Here is a 10,772-nt window from a genome sequence, read left to right on the forward strand (position 1 = left end):
GGGGGAGGGTTGTCGGTGGAGGTTAGGTTTGGTCGCCCACAGGGGTTACAGGCCAGGGGAGTGGGCGAGGCCGGTTGGGCCGGTGGGTTGGTCTAGTGGGGGGTTGTGGCCTGCTGGGCCGAAGCCCAGTGGGGGGGGGTTGCTTCCTCTTTTTTTTAGCTTTGTTTTCTGTTTTCTTTTCTTTATCTATTTTCTTTTAATTTCTGTTTTATAAAATATAAATACAACTCCTAATTTAATGTTATAATTTATTCTACTGCCCCAAAAGTTTGACACCTAATTAAAATAGTTTGTATTATTATTATTTTTAAAAGGCATTTAATTAATTGTTATAGCTGCTATTTTAATTAGTTTAGAGCCTTTAAACATTTTATAAAATTTGTGGTTTCTCCACTAGTATTACCCATGATTTATTTGACACATTTTGGACATTTTAGTTTTAATGTTCGAAAACTTTTGTTGTTCGCCTAAATCTCAAATTTGAATTTGAATCATTTTCGAACTAACGCGAGATTAGCGACAGTAACGGAGGTGATGTGGTGTCATTAGCAGAGGTTACTGAAGCTTGATTATTCGGGCGTCACAATTCTCCTCCACTACAAGAAATCTCGTCCCGAGATTTAGGAGCAGGAGTAAGGGGGAAGGGATCTAATTACGAAATGCTAACGGATCTTCTCAGTCTTGGTTACTCTTCTCGAAGAGGTCGACCCATTATATTGATGTCTTCCTTTCTTTGCTTCAGGTCATCATGATGAGTCATCATCCTTTCTTCGGAAATTTCATCGTACTAACGAAAGATTAAGGGGGTATACCGAAGAATGGATCTCTGCAGGGTAGATTATCTGGTAGACAACAACGAGGAAGGTGGCGGAAAGTAACTCTCGAATTGAAATTTAAGACAATATCGAGAGCAAAGCAAGAAGGTGCAAAATAGAAGTTTCAAGCGCATAGGCAATCGTTCGTTGCCTGAAGCGAAGTGTGAAAGGGGTTCAGAGCAATGGGAATAAGTATTGCGTCTGATACCAGATTGATGATCTCATCGGAAGGGGGCTCGTGAATTACACACGAGGCCACGCGTGAGGAATAACTTTGGGAACAGGGGGTGTACAGGAGAGTCAGGTTTCGATCCTGTGGAACTGTGGGTTATGGGCCCACCATGTGGGTTAAAAATAGGAGCGGTGACATCTCGCACGGTCACAATAGCAAGGCATGTCAGAGGGTAGCCTATCAGTTATGTCGGCACAATGTCGTTACCAGGGGCGAGGGACAAAGAGAACCATTTTCCTGCTCGTTGAACGAGGCGGACCAATAGGCAAAGTTCTCGTCCATCGGTGGTGACCGGAATGCTATCGACAATTTCAACAGGGTCTTACTGACAGAGTTGTACACCGAGGTGTTTACATAAGCAGGAGAATTACCACTGCTCGATTAAGTAGTTTACAAGAAAGTTTGAACAAAACAACGGGAAGGAAAATGTGCTTAAACACGTATATCAGGGGTATATCCTTCCCAAGGACAAGCAGAGCATGATATCCATGACAGGATATTATGTAGAAAACTCCTTAGGTAGGGGAGAGAAATTTCATGACATTACCCATACAACGGTGCTTGGATAATTGAGCAAGAAACATTTAGCATTGGGCTTCGAATGTTCTTATTGAAAATCGGAGTACCACAGGCATGCTTCGAGATAGCATTGACATGGTCATTAGGTGAAGATCAGACTTTGGGAACACAAAGGATCCATCAGGAACAACTTATAGAATAAGTCTTCCAATTTCCTCACGGAAGAATGACTAACACTGCTAAAAGGAAGAACTATAACAATAGGCCCTCCGGGCAGGTGTGTTAGGATGACATCACCTTATCGGGTTAAAGACCAATGAATATGTTCAAACCATCACATCTGACCAAGGTTCAGGTATGATTGGTGTCAGGATACCTCGGGCTCAGGATGCCTGAGAAGAAAGGTGCAACACAAATCGATGGGATAACACTGTAAGATTCTCGGGAAATGAACCATGAAGTGATTTCCGTTAACAAGAGTTCATCATTATCCCAAGGAGAGGACAAGGAGGTGGATGATGAACTCAACGACAATTCTTCGAGATTTCCAAAATATGGATTTCCACAATTAGGTGAACAAGGAGATAACATTTGTCAGATCAAATGATATAAGGAAGCAAGCTCGAGGAAAACATACACAATTAAACATTGGTTGAAAGGTGCACCCGAGATATGGTTTGGGTTGCACGACCAATGTGAGAATGGTGATTCAATAATCAACAGTCTAAGAATGAACTTTCGACCATTAACTTCAAAGAGATAGGGTTGCTAGAAAGAAAGAATCCAAACAACACCGTTCACTTGTTGGAATTAACACAGGGACCAAGAAAGAATGGTGATGGTGAGAAGTATTTCTATGTCAAGAATTCTCAAGAGGTGGAACAAATCTCAGAACATTCTTGACATAAAGGATGGTAATACTCCAAGGTAAAGAAGAACAATTGCAGGATAGCAAGGAACTCAAGGTATAACACCAAACATGAACAAGCTTGTGTTGGTGGGAAGGCAATAAAGTGGTCGATGATAATACAATTCATCGAGGGCAAGGATGGTATTTCTCATCATGAATTCAATTGATATCCTGGATGAGCTCAGAATGTTGATGATCATCACGACACAATTGTCGAGAGATTTCATGCAGATGTAGTCAATCAGTGACGACATCAAGTCAAAGGAATGATAAAGCAAGAGGTTATTGGAACCACAGTTACGACACAAACTCGAACTCAAGCTTGTTGTTTAAGGTGAAAGGGTATGACGAGGAAAAATCGACGTAAGGTTAGTTCATCGTCGAAAATTGGTGCTCCGAGAATAAGGACCAGGTAGCACCGTTAGAATCGTCACGACAATGACATAGCCAAACAGGCTAGGAATGGCGTGATCAGGTACAAACTCGTACTTATAGAAGCTTACCGAAGAGTTGTTGAACCGTAGAGCGGACTCGGTTCAGTTATCGGTGTCTTTGAGTGTTCAATAACTCCGAGCCCATGAAAAATTATAATCGGTGAGTATGTAGTACTTGATGAAGAACTCATAAGAAATTATGCAGTTCCAAGATAATCTCGAGATACCAGGTGGTAATACTCGATGACAGATCAAACTAGAAGTTGAACTGGGGTATTACTCTATAGAAGACAAGTGCTTAAACTTGCACAGGACATGATATTTAAAGGAGAACATGGTCAGAACCACGATTGCAAAAAGGCCAGATCTCAGATATAAGATGAACTTATACCAAGGGAATAATTGATTTTGAAAGAAGCTTCGATGAGAAGATGTACATCGTGTCCATGGGCATGAACGCAAAGTTCAAGGTCGACTCCCACTTCTCCAATGCACAACCTTTCATTCACTTCTCGCACTCAATAAAGTTGTAGTTTTGAAATTTTATCTGGCAAAATACCAGAGGAGTACGACTCGTGAAAACTTTCGAGTTCTCACCCATTTAAGGAAGGCATAGGTTCAACCTATCGGGGCATCTTATAATCATATACCAGAATCTTTAGAAGTAATTAACTCAAGCTCGAAGACAGAGCATGGTTAAGAAAGCAGAGGATACAATTTACCAAAGGCATTATGTATCAGAGGAAAGGCTCACAAGGTTATTGAATATGAAGGGCGTTGTCAGATAAAATCCAACAAAGGATCTGGTGGTCCACAAGGGATCTGACGTGAGCATCGGTACTCAACCAGAGGAAGAAGAATGCACGGGCATCATATTATAGAACATTGGAATGATTCGATGCTTAGATAATAAAGGAATTTCGATCTCCAAAACAAAGGATCAGAAGCAATGCTCTGAGTAGGGATGGATAAGTTGAATATACCAGAGGCACAATTGACGACAAATAGTTTGGTCGAGAACCAGCTCATGTTCAAAAATGATGTCTGAGCCGGAAGGATAATTTAGAATGGTTGATAGATGTTTGTGTGCATTCGCACACATGCTGAATCAATAGGATCAAAATGACGATGCCTAAGGATACTAACGAATATTGCCAATGGGAAGCATCCATAATGCAAGCAGACAAGTATTGCAGAGCAATAAGCTATTAAGGATTTTTGGAGGATCAAATAGTATTTCGAAGACCATTGTGAAACACATGAACAACTGGGGGATGAGCGGATACTCGATAAGTGCGAGAATTATCCATAGGGGTATTCAGGTGACAAGGAACAGCAAGGTGATAATCTCAAGGATTATCGAGACAACGACGAGTGTTTCGAGGTATCTGGTAATAACAAGACCAACTGGGGATGAATGTAAGAATAACAACTGCAAGTAGTTATCCATAAGGGTTGACGGTGGAAGGGGAATTGCAAATGCGATGAACATAAGTTCTCGGGTTAACAACGGAGAGTATCTTCAGGGTCTTCACGTGCCGCAGACGATCATCATTAATAAGGGGCTCTCCGAGTGAAAGTGATAACGAGATCCTAATGTTAGATTTAGCAAAAATCATTTAACCCGAATAGAAGAGAAATAAGAGTCCCAGAGTATAGGTCGAGGAGTAAAAGATCCTACTACCACCCAATGGCGACGTGGGCCCATGGGCCGCACAGCCATGTTAGTAAAAGTTTTGTAAAGTTTAGACTCGACTTCGGCCAAGGAGTTGGAAGGGGGATTCCTACAGGCAGTCAGCTCTGATACCAACTTGTGACGCCCCCGATTCAATCGTACACTAATCATGCACGCAAATGTGTACGATCAAGATCAGGGACTCACGGGAAGATATCACAACACAACTCTACAAATAAAATAAGTCATACAAGCATCATAATTCAAGCCAGGGGCCTCGAGGGCTCGAATACAAGTGCTCGATCATAGACGAGTCAGCGGAAGCAACAATATCTGAGTACAGACATAAGTTAAACAAGTTTGCCTTAAGAAGGCTAGCACAAACTGGGATACAGATCGAAAGAGGCGCATGCCTCCTGCCTGGGATCCTCCTAAACTACTCCAGGTCGTCGTCAGCGGGCAGCACGTAGTAGTAGGCACCTCCGGTGTAGTAGGGGTCGTCGTCGACGGTGGCGTCTGGCTCCTGGACTCCAGCATCTGGTTGCGACAACCAGAAAGAAAGGAAAGGGGGAAAAAGGGGGGAGAAAGCAACCGTGAGTACTCATCCAAAGTACTCGCAAGCAAGGAACTACACTACATATGCATGGGTATATGTGTAAAGGGCCATATCAGTGGACTGAACTGCAGAATGCCAGAATAAGAGGGGGATAACTAATCCTGTCGAAGACTACGCTTCTCGCAGCCACCGTCTTGCATCAAGTAGAAGAGAGTAGATTGAAGTCCTCCAAGTAGCATCTCCAAGTAGCATCTCCAAATAGCATCTCATAGCATAACCCTACCCGGCGATCCTCCTCTCATCGCCCTGTAGAAAAGCGATCACCGGGTTGTCTGTGGAACTTGGAAGGGTGTGTTTTATTAAGTATCCGGTTCTAGTTGTCATAAGGTCAAGGTACAACTCCAAGTCGTCCTGTTACCGAAGATCACGGCTATTCGAATAGATTAACTTCCCTGCAGGGGTGCACCACATAACCCAACACGCTTGATCCCATTTGGCCGGACACACTTTCCTGGGTCATGCCCGGCCGCGGAAGATCAACACGTCGCAGCCCCACCTAGGCACAACAGAGAGGCCAGCACGCCGGTCTAAACCTAAGCGCACAGGGGTCTGGGCCCATCGCCCATAGCACACTTGCACGTTGCGAGGGCGGCCGAAAGCAGAACTAGCCTAGTGGCGTTCCAGTCCAATTCGGCGCGCGCCGCTCCGTCGCTGACGTCTGAAGTGCTTCGGCTGATACCACGACGTCGGGATACCCATAACTACTCCCACATAGATGGTTAGTGCGTATAGGCTCGTAGCCGACTCAGATCAAATACCAAGATCTCGTTAAGCGTGTTAAGTATCCGCGAACGCCGAACAGGGCCAGGCCCACCTGTCTCCTAGGTGGTCTCAACCTGCCCTGTCGCTCCGCCACAAAGTAACAGTCGAGGGCCGTCGGGAACCCAGGCCCACCTCTACCGGGATGGAGCCACCTGTCCTTTCAGCCCCCTCGTCAGAATCACTTGCGGGTACTCAATGAGCTGACCCGACTTTAGTCACCATCTGTATAGTATGTATGTATGTATAGTATGTACCCGTGATCACCTCCCAAGTGATCACGGCCCGATAGTATAGCAAGGCAGACTGACAAGAATATAGGGCCAATGATGATAAACTAGCATCCTATACTAAGCATTTAGGATTGCAGGTAAGGTATCAACAGATGTAGCGACAATGTCAGGCTATGCATCAGAATAGGATTAACGAAAGCAGTAACATGCTACACTACTCTAATGCAAGCAGTATAGAGGAGAATAGGCGATATCTGGTGATCAAGGGGGGGCTTGCCTGGTTGCTCTGGCAAGAAGGAGGGGTCGTCAACTCCGTAGTTGAACTGGTCAGCTTCAGCGTCGGTCTCGTAGTCTACCGGAGAGAAGAGGGGGAAGAAACAATGAATACCAAGTAAACAGATGCATATCGATGCATGACATGTCAAGAAGCGATGCTAGGCGTGCCCTAACGTGGTATGAGGTGGTACCGGTTAAGGGGGGAAACATCCGGGAAAGTATTCCCGGTGTTTCGCGTTTTCGGACAGATGAACCGGAGGGGGAAAGTTGCGAGTTCGATAGGTTAGGGGTGTGTGGCGGACGAACGGACTGCGTATCCGGAATCGTCTCGTCGTTCTGAGCAACTTTCATGTACAAAGTTTTTCGATCCGAGCTACGGTTTACCTTATATTAATTTTAAAAGATTTAATCAACTTATAAATTATTATTATTAATTTAATCCGAAAATGGCATTACTGCATCAGCATGACGTCAGCATGACATCATCAGTCAACAGAGGTGTTGACTGGGTCAAGCTGACATGTGGGTCCCGCATGTCATTGACTGTTTCAGTTAATTAAGTTAATTAGTTAATTAGGTTAATTAATCTTATTTAGTTAATTTAATCAGAATTAATTAAGTTAATTAATTAGTTAATTAATTAATTAATTCATTAATTTTATTATTAATTATTTACTTATTATATATATTTTTTAATTCTCTTTTTTTTTAATTTTCGTTCTGGGCGTGGGCCCCGTTTGTCATAGGCCCATAGGGGCCTTAGTGGTTATGGGCGTGTGGGCGCGCGGGCTCACGGGCACGGCCACGAGCGCCCACCGGGGCAAGCCCAAGCGATGGCCTCGGGCGCGGCCAGTGGCGCTGCCGCCGGCGACAAGGAGGCAGCCAGGGGCGGCGAGGTACCGGGACGCCACGCACGTGGTCTCGGCGAGGTGCGGGCCCGGCGGTCGTCAGCGGGGAAGGCAGGAGTAGTGCACGGGGGCTGCAGGCGGAGCGGGACGGCGGCGTGGGCGGCAACAACCGCAGGTGGCACGAGCGACAACGGGCGCGACGGGGCGCGCGGGTGCGCGCGTGCTCACAGCGAGCACGAGCACCGGGCGGCACGTGCACGACTACGGGACGGTGCGAGGAGCAAGAGGAAGAGAGGCCGGGGGCCTCACCGTGGATCCGTAGGGTCAAGGCAGCGGGGCTCAGGGAGGTTGACGGGGACGACGCGTGTAGACGGGGAAGTCCGGCGGCGTCCGGGACGGCTTCGGGCGACGGAGTCGGCACGCAAATGTGTACGATCAAGATCAGGGACTCACGGGAAGATATCACAACACAACTCTACAAATAAAATAAGTCATACAAGCATCATAATACAAGCCAGGGGCCTCGAGGGCTCGAATACAAGTGCTCGATCATAGACGAGTCAGCGGAAGCAACAATATCTGAGTACAGACATAAGTTAAACAAGTTGCCTTAAGAAGGCTAGCACAAACTGGGATACAGATCGAAAGAGGCGCAGGCCTCCTGCCTGGGATCCTCCTAAACTACTCCAGGTCGTCGTCAGCGGGCAACACGTAGTAGTAGGCACCTCCGGTGTAGTAGGGGTCGTTGTCGACGGTGGCGTCTGGCTCCTGGACTCCAGCACCTGGTTGCGACAACCAGAAAGAAAGGAAAAGGGGAGAAAAGGGGGAGAAAGCAACCGTGAGTACTCATCCAAAGTACTCGCAAGCAAGGAACTACACTACATATGCATGGGTATATGTGTAAAGGGCCATATCAGTGGACTGAACTGCAGAATGCCAGAATAAGAGGGGGATAGCTAGTCTTATCGAAGACTACGCTTCTGGTCACCTTCGTCTTGCAACAGGCAGAAGAGGGTAGGTCGAAGTCCTCCAAGTAGCATCTCCAAGTAACATCTCATAGCATAATCCTACCCGGCGATCCTCTCCTCGTATCCCTGAGGGAGAGCGACCACCGGTTGTATCTGGCACTTGGAAGGGTGTGTTTTATTAAGTATCCGGTTCTAGTTGTCATAAGGTCAAGGTACAACTCCAAGTCGTCCTGTTACCGAAGATCACGGCTATTCGAATAGATTAACTTCCCTGCAGGGGTGCACCACATAACCCAACACGCTCGATCCCATTTGGCCGGACACACTTTCCTGGGTCATGCCCGGCCTCGGAAGATCAACACGTCGCAGCCCCACCTAGGCAAAACAGAGAGGCCAGCACGCCGGTCTAAACCTAAGCGCACAGGGGTCTGGGCCCATCGCCCATAGCACACCTGCACGTTGCGTACGCGGCCGAAAGCGGAACTAGCCCCCTTAATACAAGAGCAGGCTTACGTTCCAATCCGGCGCGCGCCGCTCCGTCGCTGACGTCTGAAGTGCTTCGACTGATACCACGACGTCGGGATACCCATAACTACTCCCACGTAGATGGTTAGTGTGTATAGGCTCGTAGCCGACTCAGATCAAATACCAAGATCTCGTTAAGCGTGTTAAGTATCCGCGAACGCCGAACAGGGCCAGGCCCACCTGTCTCCTAGGTGGTCTCAACCTGCCCTGTCGCTCCGCCACAAAGTAACAGTCGAGGGCCGTCGGGAACCCAGGCCCACCTCTACCGGGATGGAGCCACCTGTCCTTTCAGCCCCCTCGTCAGAATCACTTGCGGGTACTCAATGAGCTGACCCGACTTTAGTCACCATCTGTATAGTATGTATGTATGTATAGTATATACCCGTGATCACCTCCCAAGTGATCACGGCCCGATAGTATAGCAAGGCAGACTGACAAGAATGTAGGGTCAATGATGATAAACTAGCATCCTATACTAAGCATATAGGATTGCAGGTAAGGTATCAACAGATGTAGCGACAATGTCAGGCTATGCATCAGAATAGGATTAACGAAAGCAGTAACATGCTACACTACTCTAATGCAAGCAGTATAGAGTAGAATAGGCGATATCTGGTGATCAAGGGGGGGGGGGCTTGCCTGGTTGCTCTGGCAAGAGAGAGGGGTCGTCAACTCCGTAGTCGAACTGGTCAGCAGCAGCGTCGGTCTCGTGGTCTACCGGAGAGAAGAGGGGGAAGAAATAATGAATACAGAGCAAACAAAGCATCACAAAATATAACAAGGCAATACGCGGTGTTCGGTGTGCCCTAACGTGGTAGTAGGTGATACCGGTGAAGGGGGGAAAACATCCGGGAAAGTATTCCCGGTGTTTCGTGTTTTCGGGCAGAGGAGCCGGAGGGGGAAAGTTGCGAGTTCGATAGGTTAGGGGTGTGTGGCGGACGAACGGACTGCGTATCCGGATTCGTCTCGTCGTTCTGAGCAACTTTCATGTTGAAAATAATTTAATCCGAGTTACGGATTAAAAGTTATGATTTTCTAAAGATTTAAATCATTTTCTGATTTTAATTAATTATTTAAATTAACATTATCCAGAATAGTGTTTGCTGACGTCAGCATGACGTCAGCATGGCGTCAGCAGTCAACAGGGGTGTTGACTGGTCAATCTGACGTGTGGGACCCACTGGTCATAGACTGTTTAGGCTAATCATTGTTTAACTAATCTAACTACTGTTTAATTAAACTAATTAGTTAATTAGGTTAATCTAATTATGATTAATTAACTTAATTAATTCCTTAATTAATTAATTAATTTAATTATTGTTATTTATTTAATTACTTTTATTATTTATCTATATTTTTTTTAATTCCTAATTCCTTTTTTTAAAATAAAACGTTTTGGGCCGTGGGGCCACCCGGTCAGTGACCTATCAGGCCAAACGGGCGCTGGTGCTTGCGGTTACGGGCCACGGGCGCGGGCGTGGCACGCCCGAGTGGGACGAGGCCACCGGGCGCCGCGGGCAACCGTGGAGGGGAGCGGGCGGCAGGAGGCCGTGGATGGTGCGATGACGAGCCGCGCGGGCCGGGGAGTAGGGCGGCGCTACCAGGCCAGACGGGATGACGAGCGTGGGCGGCTGCGACTAGGCTCGACGGGAGCGTGCGTCCAGGGCCAGGGCGCACCGGCGAGCGGGTTGGCTCTGGCCGTGGGCGCGCCGGGCGGAGCACGGCCACGGTGGCCAACGGGCGAAACAGAGAAAGGGAGGGGAGACGGCGGCTCACAGTGGGCCGGTCGGGGAGGGCCGCGGGCTCGGGGTGGATGGCGAGGCGGAGGATGGGGACGGGCGACGTAGACGGGGAGGCGGCGCCGACGACGGCGGTTGGCGGGGTGACTCCGGCGGGGTGGTCCGGCGTCGGCGCAGGGCATCGGGGGCGTCGATTGCCCCCGACCGGATCCACGCAGGAGGG

This window comes from Triticum dicoccoides, chromosome 4A (assembly GCF_002162155.2).
Source record: "Triticum dicoccoides isolate Atlit2015 ecotype Zavitan chromosome 4A, WEW_v2.0, whole genome shotgun sequence".
Lineage (NCBI taxonomy): Eukaryota > Viridiplantae > Streptophyta > Magnoliopsida > Poales > Poaceae > Triticum > Triticum dicoccoides.